The following is a 19743-nucleotide window of genomic DNA, read 5'->3' on the forward strand; positions in this document are numbered from 1 at the left end:
GAATTCTTCCGCGTCAAGGTCCCGGCCTTAACGTGGTTCTCGGTGAGGGTACCGGCTAAGGTGATGGCATCATGGAGGGTTTGAGGGTCACGACTTAGAACAGAGTCTTGAATTTGCATAGGCAAACCCGAGATGTACTTGTCGATTGCACGTTCAAGTGGAGTGACCATATGGGGAATGAGAAGACTTAGTTCATGGAAACGATCGTTGTAGACGGTGTCATTTCCACTTTCTTGTTTCAAGTTCCAAAACTATTCTTCCAACCTCCGAAGCTCATGTTTCGGGCACTTCTTCTTGAGCATGAGTTTCTTGAGGTCGTCCCATGGCAAGGCCATGGTAACCTCAGCGCCAAGCGTGCGCTTCTCATCGTTCCACCAATTGAGGGCATTCTTCTTAAGCATACTCGAGGCGTAAGTGGTTTTCTTGTCCTCGGGACTCACAATGGAGAAATATGCTCTCCATTTCTTCGAACCATTGCAGGAGAACGGTAGCACCGTCGATACCAAAGTATTCGGGCGGGTTGGCACTCTTGAATTGTTTAAGGAAGTAAGCATTTGTGGATGATGAAGAAGCATTCACAGTTTGCAATTGGGAGATGATCGTTGGGAGGGCTTCCACGATGCCCTTAGTAATGCGGGACGACATGTGGCGACCAGAGTTGCCGATGCGACGGCCACGATTGATGAGGCGAGAAGACATACTGCAGGGGTAAAAAAATGTAAAATTCGTAAGATTCGTTGAATGTTGTAAGTATAATTAATTGACAAAATATAGTAATCGTGCATTGAGGTTGGGATTGTGTTTGAGAATTTTCATTACTTATGAGACTTAATTATATAACATTTTATCATCTTTAAAAAAAATATAAATAATATAACAACATAACTTGAATTAAAATTCATGGGTTCATTTGTCGGTTAGGGCTTCATGAACCACCATGAGTCCTTTCAACAAATGAAAAATATCGAACACCAAATAAACAAAAACAATCGAAAATCGAATATGAGGGGGTGTTACGGTAGATGATTGAAGTAGTTCGGGAACCACCCCATTGAACATACTTTATCCATCCGATCAACAAAACACAATACGGAAAAACCGAGTTTAGCCATGAAATCACCGTGAATTCGGTTATAAATTTAAGGATGTGATCGTCACATGACCACGTTGATACAATGAGGGTGGTAGATTCGGGTACATTTGGTGTGATATGCTTTGGCCTAATAAGTTCCACACCCTTACCGAACACTCCAGGAAGGCAACCAGGTCTCGCGGTTGATTGAGATTTATGCGTATTGCACTTCCTTAGGCTCGCAAGCCTTGGTGTCAAGGGTTCGGTAAACAAGTGTGTCCCTCTTCCAGTTACTACATATCCGTCCCACGAATCATTCTCAAGGAGAGGGGAGCAAAAAGGTGGGATTTCCTAAGGATTTTCCCGATAAAAAAAATCGTCCTAAAGTTTTGTAAACAATTTTGAGAATGAGGCATAGCCTCGGATTAGGTGTGTTCTTTTGTGTACAATTGTATATGATGAACAATATAAATATGCTAAGCTATGTACAAAAATTTAAACAAGTAGGATGCACGTATAGGAACATGTATAGGGACCCAAAGCATGCTACTAGGTCGTTACATCTAACCACCTATCTTATAGCCTTCGGCTCTGATACCAATCTGTCACACCCCAACCTACGGCGGAACATGCCAAGGCGCGACATTGATTGTATCATAGCTCATAAGACACTAGGTAAAATACACGTGTCAATATCTAAATTATTCATTCATATATCAATTTTAAAAGCACAAACATTGTCTTAAAAATAACGTTACAATAAATAACTTGAAAACAAAAAGAAAATGTTCTTCATTCATCAAGCAACATAAGGTCTCATCTAACTTCCAATACTCGATTCATCCAATAAAGCTAGCTGCGTCATGCGTGAAAATATATATTTTGTCAACATAAAGTTGAGCAAGTAGACCACGATTTTGAGTATATATAATAATACAATGACAATTCCGTGCGATAATTGTAAATCACTACAACTAGTATAACAATAAATAAAAGTTGTCTTTTCACTCGAATCATTTTGATAACGAGCTAATTCGACGATGTATGATCATACTAATGAGGATGAGGATGAGGATACCAACCAACATAAAGTAAACACATAGTCACATTTGCACATATCAACTAATCGAGCAATTTCAATTACGCATATAGTGGAATCGTAGTGAAAACAATAATTTAATTGTGAACGCATAACGCCCCCAAAATTGTAAAGCAGTAAAAAAGGGAGATGTGAATTTACTTACCTTATTAAGTACGGTAAACGAGGACGAGATAAATAAATAAGAGGCTAGGATGGAAAACGGTTAAGCTCCTCGAGGTTCACCGACAAATATTCCTAATTATTAATGAATAAGTGAGTTAAATATAAAATATAAAATAATATGACGGATCTTGGGTCTCGACGAGGTTATTAATGTGTAATTAGTCTTATTATCATCATCGTATTGTCGTTGTATTTTATTAATGTTTTAATTAACACTAGTATTTAATCAACATTAATTATTTTAAATAAGATAAATATTATATAAATTAACATGGAGTTTTAAAAGGAGATTGATTATGAACAATTTAAGTTCGGCTTTAAGGAAGATATCATTTATTACTTAATATATTTTGTAAACAATAAAAGAAAACCGGGTTTTAGGATGACGGGAAAACGACTCAAAGTGTCGGTGTATAATATTTAAATGATAATTTGTGTAGGGATTTATTAAATATTAAAAGGAACAAAAACCTTAAATGGAGTTAATAATAAAAGAAAGAACTAAAAACAAAACAAAACCCAAAACCGAGCTGGGTCATGTTCGAACCCGAGACCTAACCTGTGTTAACCAGAGTACTAACCAACAGAGCCATCATGGCCAATTGTTAATTATTGCAGGTCCAAAAAAATATAAACACATGTTTAAAAGGACATGAACCCTAGATTATTCAATTGGATAATTTGGTTCATGTTCAATCAAACAAGTTAGGGCTATTGATCTATGACATATAGCGATTCTAACCATACCTCTTAACCGAATTAAAACAGCCAGTAAGATGGTGTAACAGATCCGACAGGTTGCGGCCAGAAGATGAGAGATTTGAGTGACGGGGTGCTAGTGTTAACTGAATTGGTTATGGGGGAAAGGGCCGCGACGAAGAGGAGGTGGTTTCTGCAAGTTTAATTGAGTTATTACGAGGGGATTATATAAGATCACGAGTTAGGGTTTGTTCGGGCTTAATAAGATTAATTGCTCACAATACGGACTAATTAACACGCGCTTACTAAAATTGAGTGTCGGTTACGTGTTTATTCGATGGAATATGCTAATTTCCTAAGATAATCGGTCAAAAACGAGCGGGAAATGGTGATTTTTAAGATGCTGGGTGCGCCGGGTCGGGTTTGGGTTGACTGGTCGGACCAGGTGATGGTTTAGGTTATAATATATTATTTTAATATAAGAACTTACAGGTTAGGCCCCTGGAGTTTATAGATGGGAACGAGAATGGGTTATAGTTTGAGTTTGGATGGAAATTGTCAAGTTCTTGTAAGTTGAATACTTAAAATATTAAATAATAAAACTAAGACAAAAAAAATACTCAATGAATATGTCGGTTTTATTAAATGAGTGACCAGAACCCTTAAATGGGTCGGGTTTAATTACAAGAATATGAGAATGAAAATCCGAAATGTTACAATATGAACTTATTAAACTATTTAATTTTGATAAAATATAAGTTTTTTTTTTCTAATTTAATCATTTAATTTTTAAGTTTAATTGTATTTCTTCTCAGTTTTCCGTGCATCACACGAGTTCTGAAGCTAGTATAAATATATACAAACAAACAAACAAAGGTATACAACCCCTTTGGGTGTGTTTTTCAGGTTTCGGAATTTTCAGATTCGGTTATTCGGGTTTTTAAAGTTTTAATTTTAGACTCGAAACCCAACTCAAATCTCTCACAGTTTTTTCATATTGGGTTAATAAGGCTTCGGGTATCTAAGAAAAGTAAAGAAAATATACAAAACGAAAACTAGAAGAACATATTCTTCTTTATTATTTACAAAAATAATCAAGTGATAAATATACATAACCCGGTAAAGTAATATATTCTTCGATGAAGGTCGTTATAAATCATAAATAGAAAATTATATAAACAATAATAATAATAATAATAATAATAATAATAATATATTTTTAAATAAATAGTTTATGACTTTATTCGGGTTGGCCCGAAACCTAAAAATCAGACCCAAGAATAGACTCAACCTACTTCGGTTCGGGTTGGCCTTTTCACGTGTTTAGGTTTTCGGGTCGGATTATTTTGGGTTCGAGTTTAGGTTTTCTCGAGTCTGGTTTCGGGTAAAAGTGATTGCCCTATAATAATGAATCAGATACTTTTATTTATTTGCAATGTTATAGAATTTTTGTCCCTATTGTTTAACAGTATTTATATTTGTTTATTACTGCTCAATATAAGTTTGAAACTATCTCTATAAATTTAATTATAAAAGATATATTAATCATCGATATGTTTTTCTAAAGAGAAATTTTATTAGATATAAGTCGCAATTATCAGGTTGCTATAGCTTAAACCATACGTAGTGGAGCGCTTCTCACCCTCAAGGGGCCCTAAAGCGCCGGAAACACCGCCCCATGGGGTAATTTTGGCGCTTTGGAGGGGGGAGTGCTTCCCACAAATCGCCGGAAGGGAGAAGAGGTAGAAAGTGATTGGTGGGCTTGTTTATTTTATTTTTAATTTGGGTTGAATAGTAAGCTTCTTATTATCCTGGACTTTGAAATTTTTTTCGACGCGTAGCGTAATATAATTTCACTGGTAACGTAATACATAAACAAATTAAAAAATCCACTTCGTCATAAAAGTTAAAGGGTAGTGGGCGCTACCCCTGCCTTAAAGCTACATCCGCCCCTTACATAGAAGATCTTTGTTAATTTAAAGCATCCTTCAAGCATCAAATCGAAAAGAAGATCAACATCGAATTAAGAGCAAGGGAAGAACGTAAGCTAACTTGAAATTCTGATATTCAAATTATGTTATAGATTATGTAACCATGGACCAGAACAGAAAAGCTTGTCCCACTCATGAGTAAATATTTCATAGTTGTCTCATTAGACCGTACATCTTTCTTGGTATATCCAGACAATAGGTAGGAGCATAAGCTGAAACATTTTTGAGATACAAAGTTAGTTGTTAAATCGTTGGCACAACATAAAAACATTCCTCATATAGTAGCATTTAATACGAATATGAGAAACTTTGTTATAGTTATTTTTGAACATTCAATGTACTCTATGGATAGAGGGGTATATAAAGTTGAACATAGTAAAATAAGAAATTGAATTATTTAGTTGAAATTATTTGTTTGAAATTTTCCCAAAAATCTAATTGTTGTCACTGATATTTTTGCTGTTGTTATTCATTGTTATACATGTCTTGTTTTTTATTTTAACACTATTATAAGCTTAAACCATTTTATTGTTTATCTTTCGTCATTATCAATTTATCGTTGGGACCATTGTTCTTTTTGTAACTAGGTATTTACTTTTTGCTCGTCGAGTTTCATTTTTTATTGTTTTCTTTGTGTGTGACATGTAGTAAAGTGAATAGTAGATTTGTGCGGAGAGAAGGTAGCAAGTTTAGAAAGCATAAATAGACGACATACGGGTTCATAAAGTAGGTTTTTAAAATTTATTTGTCAAAATAACTTAATCCATTAATTAAGAAATTATATTATGTTTTGATTGTTGTACGACTAACACGCAGTCATAATTGGGTAGAGTTAAATAAGCCTTATGTAATTTAAATCCCATAGTACTTAGCCTCATAAAGTTGTAGTGTTGAATAGTTTGATAGACAAAAATCCACATAATATCAAGACTAGACGTAGTGGTGTAAGAATGGGGCTCCAAAATGACGAGTTGGTTGCCAAGTCATAGCCAAAATCATTACAAATAATTGTGATATTGGTTAAATAAAATTTCTTCGTCATTTCCACATTTCTATTCAAACTGGTGGAATACAAAGAAAATAAAATTTTAAACTCAAGAATATTTGAAATCCAAAATCAAGAATACAAAAGTTAAATTATAATTTTTGCATTGTATAGATGGATAGTTTTAACTATTTTCATTACCCCAAAAAATACCCAATATATTCTCTACATCTCTCTCTTGCAATCATGAACCCAAACAACCAAACTATCACCATGATAATGCTTTCGCCCAAACACGCGTAAACATACGTGAGACGAATGATCCCAACCACCCGTACTACTTAATAGCACGAACGAAATCGTGTACCGACCTCCACGCCTAACCCCACAACCGAGACCTCTACCCATAACCCCACAACCAAGACCCGACTTCTTATCTTCTCAATGCATACCCAAGACCCAACTTCTCATCTCAATCGATGCTCCATACCTAACCACAACCTTCAGCTGGACAAACAATACCAACTTCTTATAAGAATAAACATGAAAAAAATAAAAGAAGTGACGATTGTAAAAAGTCTCGAATGGTGGACGAGTTACGAAGAATTAATGTTAGTATGAGTGAAGAGGTAGGTCCCAGCAGAGCCCAGTTGGACCCGCAAGACTCACCTTAAACAGGGAAGTCTGCGCAGAGACCAACTGGATCCGCAGAACCAACCATGCTCAGAGACGTGACGTCCTTACGCGCAGTACGCAAGCTGGTCCCGCAGGAAATGCCTCCCAATGGTGAAGGACTCCGCCTGTCCCCGCAGCCTCGGATACAAGCCATTAGGGAAGGCCACCCGCGCAGCATGGCTACACGCACAAGGCACTTAGCTCTCGATCATTCAGTGTCACCTGAAGGAATGAGCCAAGCCGGGAGCAATCCCGCACAGAGGCGGGAGGGGGAATACTCCCGCCCAAATAAGCCAGTCCGTATACTGAAGGATCTTTTACTGTACCTGACGAGGTATGGGCGAAAGATCTGATCAGAGATGCGACAGCTCACTGATACAGTATGGCGAGCAGCATGCTCCTGTACTGTATCACTATTAGCCGCTGCCTACTCACCAACTACTGTCATACCACGTGCGTAGCCGGCAGTTGGTGGAAAGGGAATAGTACACAGCAGGCCTGGTCACTATCAGCCGCTGCCTACCCACCAACTACCAGCAGGGCACGTGCGTAGGCTACTGTTGATGAACAGGAACACTGTAGCAGCCGGCCATACCTCATTGGAAACCTACCTTCGGCTATAAATACCCCAAATGGTATGATCATCTCAACACATTATTACATTACATTATCTTATATCATCAGAATATACCTGATATCTGCTCTAGCAATCTCTTAATATACTTTTATATTTAAAGAGCAATCTAGTCTGATTCTCACGCCGGAGGGTGGTCACAAGGAGGAACCCCCCCTTCTCAGTGACGAGCTCACGGTGTCTGTTTTGCAGGTTATCAGAAGAACCATCTTCCAAGGGTCTAACCCCTCGTGGGAAACAGCTATCCAACCCCCAGGTTACCAGTAATCTGTCAGGGGTCCGGTTAGTGTTTCTTCATATGAGCTTAGCTCGACGCATATGAGGATCCGCTTATAGATATTTTTTTTAAAAAGTTCTATACATTTTGGTATATTATTATTATGTTTATTTATTTGCGTAGAGAATGTTCAAAACACCAAAAGTTTTGGGTATGTGTTTATTATTTCAAATATCCTTTGTCATTTTTTTCTTTTTATTTCTAGTATCATGTTTTTTAATAAAATTTATATGCGCTTGTAGCTTTCTTTTCAATAAAATATTTTAGTAATTTATCCTGTGGTTTTATTATTTGATTATTTTATATTAAATAATATAATATTAACTAAATAAAAAACGATTGAGTAATAATTACAATTATTAAAACTGCTACACTTTTAAAAAATTAGCTTCAGTGAATTAATTTGTTTATTGAATAATAAGTTATTACTTAATAAAAAAATGATTGAGTAATAATTGCGATTATTAAAACCATTACACTTTATTTAAAATGAGTTTTTGTGAATTAAATTTTGTTCACATGATGTCTATGTGTCATTTTAACTAAACAACTAGTTAAACCACTAAACATAGTTTAATTGTTCCAATGTCTTCATGTTTCGAAAGTCTTGACTCTTTTCAAGTTGACACTTTTATCTAAATCAACTGAAGAAACACTAAGTGACCCCGGGCAGATTATAGGTAATCTGGGGGCTAAGTAATGTTTCCCACGAAGGTTAGGTCCAGCAGAGTAAGTTGTACTTCAGGGAACCTGCAAAACAGACACCGTAAGCTCGTCACTGAGAAGGGGGGGGGTTCCTCCTTGTGACCACCCTCCGGCGTGAGAATCAGTCTATATTGCTCTTTGAATATAAAAGTATATGAATACTATTAGAGCAGTTATCAAGTAAGTTATACGAGATAGTAGATGATGAAATGATAATACCATTTGCTGTCTTTTATAGCCGAAGGTGGGTTTCCAAGGGGTTTAGCCGGCCCAACACGCTACCAACTGTAACCTATGCACGTGCCCTACCTGTGAGTGGTGGATAGGTAGCGGCTGACACAGAGCAGGCGTGCCGTGCACTCTTCGTCTTCTACCAACTGCAGGCTAGGCACGTGGTCTGGCAGGAGTTGGTGGGCAGGCGGCGGCTATTGGTCACAGTGCTGTGGCGTGCTGTCTGCCACGCTGCTGTCAGTGAGCTGTCGCATTCTTGGTCAGATCTTTTGTCTTTACCTCGTCAGGTATCACGCAAAAGATCCTCCATCATACGGACTGGCCCATTTTGGCGGGAGTTTTCCCCCTCCCGCCTTTGCTCATTCTTTCAGGTGACACTGAATATTTGTAAGTGTTAAGCCTTATGCGTGTAGCTATGCTGTGCGGGTAGCCTTCCCTGATGGCTTGTATCCGCAACTGCGGGAACAGGCGGGTTACTTTACCATTGGGAGGCTTTTCCCTGCGTATGCAGCTTGCATACTGCGCGTAGGCTTCTCTGAGCATGGTGGGTCCTGCGGGAGTAGATGGTCTTTGCGCAGACATCCCTGTTCAAGGTGAGTCATGCGGGACCAACTGAGCCCTGCTGGGACCTACCTCTTCAAGTCCCCCCAGTCCAATGTTCTTCTCACGAATGTCTAATAAAGTGAGGTGAATTTTTGGACTTAAGCAAAGGGTTTTGAAAAGGGGTTTTTGTAAGGTTTTCCATGGGGGTTCTTCCCGCGGAAGTCCTTGTCACTTGCAGAAATTCCCGAGTTTCCTGCTTGGTCTTTGGGTATGATGCGGGTAGGTCTGTAACCTCCTCGCAAGTCAGGAGCATTGAGTCTTAGTTGTGCGGATTCTCCCTGTGGTTCTGGTAGTTTTTGAACATAGTGATCAATTATGTTTAAACCACCAATTCCATCTTGGAGCCTCAAACAACGTAGTACTCGATGTTCCCGCAATGCGGGGATATTATTTCCGTTTTCACAAGCATTGCCCAGAAGATCCTTCCTGGTTTCAATTCTCAGCGGGTGCTAGGTATGTGAAGGGTTTTGCCTTTACACTGTACCTGCGTCCGTCTTACGGTTACTTTACTTCCAAGGTATTCCTGGCGTCCATTCCCTGCGGGTGCTAGGTATGTGAAGGGTTTTGCCTTTACACTGTACCCGCACCCGTCTTATGGTTACTTGGTTGCCAAATATTTTGGCTTCAATTCCCTGCGGGTGTTAGGTATGTGAAGGGTTTTGCCTTTACACTGTACCCACACCCGGCTTATGGTTACTTGTTTGCCAAGGTAAGGGGTATTTTCCCGCTTACTTTTTTGAACCTTAGTCTTCAAATTTTTAAATTTTGAAATTTGAAGAGTTGGATGGATAACAACCCAATACCTCAAACGTCGTGCGACGGTTTCTTCTGACTGTGTCAGGACGTGCCAGAAGTTATGGCGACATGACATTATGTGGTCATTCCAGTTGCTTTTTCAGGCGCGTGGGCACGGGATTTCGGGCGCGTAGCCGCGAAATCTCTGGCACACGTCCTTTTTGACAGCTGTTGCCAGTTTGCTTTTGCCACGCGTCATAGTTTCATTGCACCTTTGATTTCTCTCTCTTCCGTATTAAATTCATCGCATTAATTGCGATTGCTATATAAAGGGGGAGAAGGTTATTTGCAATTCACACTTTCCACTTTCATCTCTTCTTTTCCAGTAATTTCCGGCGAATTTCTCTTTTTCAGTAAAGCATTGCTCTGAAATCTCTTCTTTCTTCCACCATGTCTTCTCACGATGCTGATGATCAGAAGACTGCTGGCGAATGCCAGTGTTATCTTCCTGTCGAGCTGTACCAGTATATCGTCAGGAAGTTCATGCTCGAGTCTCTCGAGCCTGAGTTTCCTGAGCCCCACCATACTGTGTACGATGCCCCTAGTGGCAAGATCGGGGTTTATGCTGCATTCTTTGTCTACGGGAACCTTAGGTTTCCGTTGACAAAGTTTGTGTACCGTGTCCTAGAGAGGCACGGTGTGCACCTGACAGAGGTGCACCCCATGGCCATTGCCAAGGTCCGGCACTTTGAGTGGGTGTGCCGGATACTGGGCCTTGAGCCCCTTGTTGACCGCCTGATGACCTTCTATACTTGGAGGTGCATCCAAGGGTGGTACACTCTTACAACCCGTATCAAGGGTTTAAAGATTTGTACCACCGAGCGGAGTCTTCGCTCATGGAGAAGAGAGTTCTTCTTTATATCCGCTCGAGCCATCCCCATTGCCATGAAGTTCAAGAATGGCCAGCCGCTTCCGAACCTTCCCGCCATCAACTACGAGGAGGCGGAATGGTTCGCGAAGATATCCCGGGTCCAGTCCCCGGTTTTCCGTTTTCCGGAGTCGGCGATGGTGATGCTGGGGATGAGCCGGGTGTGGAAGGCGGCGAATGCGGATAAGGTTCCGATCGTCCTTGAATATGGTTCGAACTCTACCCCTTATGGTATGTCTTGTTTCTTTTTTGCTGACTACGATTTTTTCTAACTTTCTTGTTGATTTCAGAGGGTAACGATCTTCAGTCGCTCCTGAATCCGCGGGAGGAAGATGGTCCTGCGCGGATGGGTACTCGTGCTCTGGACGAGAACGAGTTGCCCATCTTAGAGCAGACTGCGGGTCGGTTCGTGGAGGTTTACCCGCCAGGCCAAGAGATCCTGAGCCACCGACGGCCAGGTAAGCCTATCTTCTACCCTGAACCTCTCAATGCTGTGCCTGCTGCTGGAGTTCATGACATTTCTTCTTCTGAGGAATCCGCAGAAGGTCCTCCACTGGTGCGGAAGAAAAAGGCTGCCGTCGGGAAAGGCAAGGAGAAGGTGGCCTCTACGGCCGACCCGGTAGTCCTATCTGACTCGGAGTCAGATAATGCAGAGGTGGCGGGGAAGCCCGGTGGTGAGGAGACCACCGCTCCGGAGGCTGCAGGTGTTACCTCCGGGGAGGCAGCGACGACGACGGTTACCGGTGTCAAGAGGCCGGCTCCATCGGGTTCGCCCCCGCTCGTCCGTGCGTTCAAGCTCAAGAAACCCCGTAAGTACCCCCATAATTCTTGTCTAGATTTGTTGTTTCAAATAAATTTTTCTAACACTTTTGCTTGTGCAGGTGTGGATGTTGACGCATTCCAGGGTGGAGTTGGAGTAAGTATTCCCCCGCCAATGACGGTAGGCTCGGTCAGCCTTCCCGAGGCGTCGACCCAGGCGTCTACGCTTGCTTCCGCTGGTTCCAGCCTTCCTGAGGCTGTTCCAGCTGAGAAGGTGTCTCCGCCGGCCGTGAGTGCAATTTTTACAGCATCTTTCACGGAGCCGGCGGTTACTGTTGCTGAGGAGACGGCGCCAACAATGGCTACCACGGCGGCTGCCACTATACCTGCGCCACCGGCACCGACGGCCGGACCATCAGGTACGCGCCGGGCTCCCCGCCGATCTACGCCACCTTCCCGTCTGCCTGACCTGTTGGATGGATTTCCTTTAGGTTCAGGTGATGGGTTTGGCGGCTATCGGCCTGTTATTGACCCTACAGGTACGTAGGGTTCTTTTTTCTTTGTATATTTTGTCATCTTTTCCTAACTGCCTTTGTTTCTTTTGCAGTGTCGGATTCCAATGAAGTGTATGTTCCAAGATGGAACATACGCCGAGGAACAACCCTTCGCACCCCTGTGGAGTGCGTGGACTGGGCTCGCCACGCTGCTCCTCATGGTGCGTTGGGGGAAGCCATGGCTAGCTACCAAGAGGGTAGGCTAACCAATGAGCTTCGGGTTCTCCAGGCCCGAACGCAGCCCCGCGTCGAGCTGCTTTGTCGTGAAAACGACAAGTTAAAAGCAGCTCGCGCCAAAGATGTATCTGAAGCGCGGGCTCTTCGGGAGGAGAACCGGCAGTTAGCCGCTGCCGCAGCCGAGAAGGAGAAGGCATTCAAGGCCCTCGAGGTTGAAGTCCAGGCGCGACTTGAGGCCCGCTCCAAGGCTGCCCAAGCTGTGAATGAACAGCTTCGGCTGGCCAAGGAGACTGCGCGAAACTCAACTGAGAGGGCTGCCAAGGCTGAAGCTGTTGCTGAGCCACTTCGCGAAGAGAATGAGCAGCTTAAATGCAAATTAAAGGCTCTTCAGCATGCTCATGACGCCTTGGCAATGGAAGATGCCAAGAAGCTGCAGGAGATCCTTGACCAGAGGGGGATGCTTGACCGTACTGAAAGGAAACTCAAAAGCGTCGAAGAAGCTGCCGCCAAGGAAGTTCAACTTGCCAACCTTGATAAAAGCGGAGCCGAACGTGCTTACAAAGAAAGTCAAGCTACCCTCCAATGGCTGCTTCGAGAAGCGTTGCCTGAGGTATCTTTATATTTTTCTTTACGCTTTCCGCTCGTAATTAGAAAATGTTCTAACTTGTAATTTTCTTTTGTAGGTTGTGCGTCGGGTCCTTTCAGAGACCTCTTACGACGATGCAATGAGCGCAGCCCTCAACGCTTCTCATGAGGATGGGCAGAAGACTGGCTTCCTGCTTGGTCTAGGGTTTGCTGAGAGAGGCTTTCCGCCCTCCAACTTCCCTTTATTCAATGTTAATACTGAAGCTGCTTATGACCAAGCTGTGAATCAGTACGCTGCCTTCCCGCATCCAGTGGTGGAGAAGGTGAATGAAGCTGCTGCTGCTGATGATGGGCTAAGCATCCTTAAGGCTTTCCTTGGGCAGCCGCGCTCTGACGGTGCTGGTCCAAGCGGAGGTGGCCCTGAAGCCTGATCCTGAAGATCCCTTCCCACTGCTAGGATAGACAGCCTTGTATAGATTTCTTTTAGGCGGGTAGTTACCCAGCCATTCTTGTAATTGATTGTTATTTCCTTTGCGTATAAGATTGTTATTTCCTTCCTTGGGTTCCTTGCTTTATAAACTTATGACTTGCATACTTAGTTTAAATTAGCAATTTCCCAAGTGTTTAGAATAAGAACCTTTGAACGTGGTTGATGATGGGTTAAAGTTTCGCCTCCTCCTTCGTGATTGTGCGGGTAAAACCGTCACTTGCACTTGGTAGGATGGCTAATCTTTACCCTCTATCTGACCTGCGTGTAGGTTTTCCTTTTCGAAATTTCTAAGGCATTAAGTTAAACCTTTGAACGTGGTTGATAATGGACTAAAGTTTTCGCTTCCTCTTTCGTGATTGTGCGGGTGTAACCGTCACTTGCACTTAGTAGGATGGCTTTAACTTTAGACCTATATCTGACCTGCGTGTAGGTTTTTCTTATCCTTTTTTAAGTGTTCATAAGTTAACCTTTTAACGTGGTAGACGGTAAGTTAAGTTTGGCTTCCTTGTTCGTGATTGTGCGGGTAAGACCGTCACTTGCACTTACAAGGATGGCTAAACTTTACCTACATCTGACCTGCGTGTAGGTTTTCCTTAGAACTTTTTAACATTTTGGCGTTGTGTTTATGCGGGTATTGCCGCCTTCCACACGCAACTACTTCTTCCCGTAAGGGAAGTTCATAGGTTACAAGCTATTAATACATCATGAAAGGAGAATCATTTCTATTAGAAGTGGCTCTAGGCCTTTTCTTTACAAGTTGGAATTGATCTACATATAACATTTGCGTAATTGAGCTCCATTCCATGTTCTAGGGATGGGAGTGCCATCGAGCCTTTCGAGCCGGTACGCGCCCTTTCCCAGAACTTCTTTGATAATGTATGGCCCTTCCCAAATCGGGGCCAACTTTCCTGGGCGTTGTTGGTTCGAAGCCTCGTTGTTACGCAGTATGTAGTCTCCTTCCTTGAAGTTGCAGAGTTTTACCCGCGTGTTGTAGTATTTTTGCATTTGTCGTTTGTAGTTTTCTTCACGCACGGCGGCTAAGTCTCTGCGCTCTTCGGTTAGCATAAGGTCTAACCGTCTTTCCGCATCATTGTCTTCTGGTTGGATTAAGACCCTTGGTGAGGGTAAACCGGTTTCGACTGGGATCATGGCTTCAGTGCCATAAGTGAGACTGAACGGGGTTTCTCCCGTACTGGTCTTCTTCAGCGTTCTGTTTGCCCAAAGGACGTGTGGAAGCTCGTCCACCCAACCGGATCTATGTTCCAAGAGTCTTCTCTTTATGCCTTCGACGATGCTCTTATTTGCTCTTTCCACCTCACCGTTACCTTGCGGGTGTGCCACTGAGGTAAAGGTGTGGGTGATTTGAAGTTCTTTCAGCCACTGCTGTAGCTTCTTGTCAGCAAAGTTGGTGCCATTGTCGCTTACCAAATTCGGTTTGGATGACACAAATTTCCTTGTGCGGGACTGATGGTGTTTCGAGGAGTTCCACGCGGATGTCCTTTCCCAAGTGGGTGAAGGCCAGTGACGCAAGCTTGCTTAACGCATCCGCAGATTTGTTTTCGCTGCGCTTGACGTGTATCACTTTACAATCATTAAAATCGCGCATGATGGCTTTGGCTTGGGCAAGGTACAGGGCCATTGTGTCGTTCACAGCCGTGTACGTCCCGTTTATTTGGTTTGCCACTAGCATGGAATCTACGTGGGCTTCCAAATTTTTCACACCCATCTTTCGCGCAATCCTCAATCCGGCCAGGAATGCTTCATATTCAGCTTCGTTATTCGTACTTGGAAAATCCAGCCGAATAGCATAAGTATATTCCTGGCCTGCTGGATTTGTTAATTTTAACCCTGCGCCTGAACCCTCGTTACTAGCTGCTCCATCAGTGTAGAGTCGCCAGACTTCATCGATTTCGTGTGCTGGGGAGGGTTGAACCTCCTCCTGGCACTCTTTCTCCCGTGAAGCGGGGACTTCTGCAATAAAATCAGCCAGGACCTGACCTTTAATGGCTGGTCTCGGCTTGTATTGAATCGCATATTCTCCCAATTCAATTGCCCATTTGGCTAGACGTCCCGATAACTCGGGTTTGCCTAGAACATTTGAGAGTTTGAAGTTGGTGAGAATAGTGATTGGGTGACCCTGGAAATATCGTCTCAACCTGCGTGAAGCGTGTATAAGTGCCAAGACCAGATTTTCCAGGGTAGAGTACCGGGTTTCCGCGTCTGCCAGCACGCGGCTAACATAATAGATTGGCATCTGGATGCCTTTTCGTTCTACAAGCAGGACTACCCCGGTTGCTCTATCTGTTGCGGAGAGGTATAGGATTAACTCCTCCCCCGCTTGTGGTGCTGTGAGTGTTGGGAGTTCGATCAGGCGTGATCGAATCTCCTGAAAAGCTGCTTCCGCTTCTGGTGTCCAGCGGAAGTGCGTTTTCTTTAAACAATTTCTTAGCGTTGACACAAAAGGGAACGACCTATCCGCATGGTTTGCCAAAAAGCGGTTAAGCGCGACTAGTCGTCCATTCAGTGTTTGAGCCTGTTTTATGGTGGTAGGTGATTCCATTTTGACAATGGCTTCGACCTTTTCAGGGTTCGCTCTGAAGCCATCTTTAGTAATAATGACTCCCAAGAACTTCCCTTCTTCCACCCCAAATGAACACTTGCTCGGGTTGAGCTTCATGTTTATCTTTCTAAGTGTGTTGAAAGTTTCCTCAATGTCTTTCAACATCGCCTCTGGCTCGGGGCTTTTGATGACCAAATCATCCATATAGACTTCCAAGTTTCTCCCAATTTGGGCGTGAAACTCTTTGTCCATTAGTCGTTGGTACGTGGATCCCGCGTTCTTAAGTCCGAATGGCATCATTTTATAACAAAATGTGCCATCGGGCGTCCGAAAGGCGGTTTTGTCCTGGTCATCTACAGCCATGTGGATTTGATGGTACCCCTTATACGCATCCAAGAAGCATTTAAGGCGAAATGGTGCCACCGAATCCACCTTGAGATCAATTTCTGGCAACGGATAACAATCTTTGGGGCATGCTTTATTCAAATCTTTGAAATCTATGCACATGCGCCATTGTTTGTTATTCTTCGGTACCATTACGGGATTTGCAACCCACGTTTGATATTTGCTAACGCGCACGATGCCCGCATCAAGGAGTTCCTTGACTTGGGTTCTGCACGCGTTGGTTTGCTCGGGCCCCATTACTCTGCGCTTTTGTACGATCGGCGTAACGGCCGGATCGCATTTGAGCTTATGCTCTGCCTTACCCCGGGGTACACCAGTCATGTCGGCTGGTGTCCACGCGAAGATGTCTGCGTTTCGCTGCAGTAAGCGCTTGAGTAAGGTGCGTGTTGGATCAACAATTGTCGGGCCAATGGTAACGGCCTGATCGGGATATTTCCCATTGAATGCCCACTGTTCAGGTTCAGTGATGGTTTGTTTGGCCATCTTCGGTTTGGGTTTAGAGGAGACAGATGCGATGCATACCTGGGGAATGCCCGTGATCATCGCTACGCCTTCAGTTGTTGGCCATCCCATCATGCCGTGGACTGAGGATACCACGGCGTTGAATCTTGCCATCCCGTCTCTCCCGAATAGGATGTCATACGTATGATGTGGTTTTTTCATTACAACAAAATCCACATCCTCCGTGCGTGAATAATTCCCATCGGTGAGAGTGACGGGGAAAGATAGGATGCCCAAGGGAGTGTTCATGCTGCCGTCAAACCCTTCCATTGAAGCGTAGACCGTCTCCAGGCGTTCCTTGTCTTCATCGTCGAGCTTGTCGAAGAACTGCCTGTACATCACTGTCGACGATGCGCCATTGTCAACGAGGGTGCGGGAGGTGATGTAGTGCCCCAGCTGGCTTTTAATGACAATGGGGCCTTCTTTGTTTGGGCCTCCCGGCACTCGCGGGAAGCGCACTTCTGCTTCCTTCCATGCGCATGGTTCGGTTATCGGTCTCTTTCTTCCTCTGACCTTACCCTGGACCATGTTGATGCTAATGTCGACGGGCTTTCGTCCGTTACCCCTGTACCTGTTGTCGTTCCTTCCTCCCTTCTTGATAGATGCCACGAGGTGTGCGAGCCTCCCATCCTTGACAAATGTCTCGACGATGTCCCTCAAGGATGTGCACTCCTCAGTGCTATGGCCCTTTGTCCCATGGAAGTCACAAGACTTGCTTTGATCCGCATTGGGTTTCTGTCGGATCGCTGGGGCTTTTGGCCATGGCAGTTTTTCCGTGGCAAATATCTCCGTGACGCTCTTGGTGAGTGGCGTCCAACGGTTTTTCCGGTTCGAAGGGTGCGTGTTGTCCCTTCCGCCAACCAGAGGGCGAGAGCTTGAGGGGGTGTCAAAGTTTATCCTTGACTGCCAAATACCTTGCCGCCTCTTTTTGTTTAGCCGGGCGGTTCTCACATTGTTCTCCCTTGTCCTCTGCGTGTAGAGGTTTGTATTCTGGGGGAGATCTCTTCCCAGCTGTTTCTCCGTTTCGGCAAAGCGTTTGGCTGCCGTCATTATGGCATCCCACGTGGATGGCATGCCGTCTTTACCCGTCAGAGTGCGGATGAGTTCTGGGTATTCAGCGCCCTGAATGAAAGCGGCGCGAACGAGGTCTTCACTGATGTTGCCCAGACTCAGCTTCTTGGAGTTGAAGCGGGTGATGAAGTCCAGTAAGGATTCATCCTCTTCTCTCACACAGTTGAGGATCGTCCACTGCTCCTCAGTGTGCTTCCTCTGTTGACTAAACTGTTGACTGAACTTGTTCTGGAAGTCTGCCCAGTCATAAATGTGGTGGACCGGTAAACGGTCGAACCATGCTCTGGCTGCTCCTACCAGAGTCATCTGGAACATGTAGCACCACGTGGGTTCCGTCCAGTTACTGACGGTTGCCCCCGCAATGAACCTGTTCAGATGGTCATCTGGGTCGGATATACCATCGTATGTGCCAATATTGGACATTTGTTTGGCACTCCTCGGGGCGATTGCTTCTGCAATGTCCCTTGCAAATTTTGACCTTCCTGCGTTTGTGGCAGTAGGTCTAAAGGCCTTGGAGAAGTCACGCGAGCTTTTTTCCGTGACTGGTTGGAATGCTTCCCCAAAATTCCTTTTTGGCTGGGGATCCGTTTCCTTACGCTTCCCTTTCGCCCTATGGCGAGGGTTCGCGTCGGTGTCGGAGTCTTCCCTCTCGGCGTCTGAGTACTCGTACTCACTACTCATGTTGAGGTGCTGGCGAGTACTACCGAATTCCTCAGCTTGTTGGACTGAACGCAAGCGTTCGTCCAATTCAGCCTGAAATTCTCTTTGACGTGCCTCGGCCCATGCCTTCACTTGATCAAGTGTTTGGCGAGGGGCTCGAGTTCGTTTTTCCAGCTGGGCATCAGTGAATCCCAGTGGAATATTTACTCCACTTGCCCCTACATGAGTGACTGGGGTAGTGTTCGTAAAATGTACTTCACTTGCCCCAGCTTGGGTGGCTGGGGTAGTGTTTGTAAACATTGTGTTGCCGGTGTTTACCCCAGTGGCTGGGGTTGTGGTTACCGGAATTTCTCTAGTCATCTTGGAAGTTTTGAAAAACTGGAGAAAGATGTAGTTCTAGCTTTATGCACGGATGGCGCCAATGAAGAAACACTAAGTGACCCCGGGCAGATTATAGGTAATCTGGGGGCTAAGTAATGTTTCCCACGAAGGTTAGGTCCAGCAGAGTAAGTTGTACTTCAGGGAACCTGCAAAACAGACACCGTAAGCTCGTCACTGAGAAGGGGGGGGTTCCTCCTTGTGACCACCCTCCGGCGTGAGAATCAGTCTATATTGCTCTTTGAATATAAAAGTATATAAATACTATTAGAGCAGTTATCAAGTAAGTTATACGAGATAGTAGATGATGAAATGATAATACCATTTGCTGTCTTTTATAGCCGAAGGTGGGTTTCCAAGGGGTTTAGCCGGCCCAACACGCTACCAACTGTAACCTATGCACGTGCCCTACCTGTGAGTGGTGGATAGGTAGCGGCTGACACAGAGCAGGCGTGCCGTGCACTCTTCGTCTTCTACCAACTGCAGGCTAGGCACGTGGTCTGGCAGGAGTTGGTGGGCAGGCGGCGGCTATTGGTCACAGTGCTGTGGCGTGCTGTCTGCCACGCTGCTGTCAGTGAGCTGTCGCATTCTTGGTCAGATCTTTTGTCTTTACCTCGTCAGGTATCACGCAAAAGATCCTCCATCATACGGACTGGCCCATTTTGGCGGGAGTTTTCCCCCTCCCGCCTTTGCTCATTCTTTCAGGTGACACTGAATATTTGTAAGTGTTAAGCCTTATGCGTGTAGCTATGCTGTGCGGGTAGCCTTCCCTGATGGCTTGTATCCGCAACTGCGGGAACAGGC

This window comes from Bidens hawaiensis, unplaced genomic scaffold (assembly GCF_021521415.1).
Source record: "Bidens hawaiensis isolate Kalapana, Puna unplaced genomic scaffold, B.hawaiensis_p1.1 tig00031508_1, whole genome shotgun sequence".
NCBI classification, from domain to species: Eukaryota; Viridiplantae; Streptophyta; class Magnoliopsida; order Asterales; family Asteraceae; genus Bidens; species Bidens hawaiensis.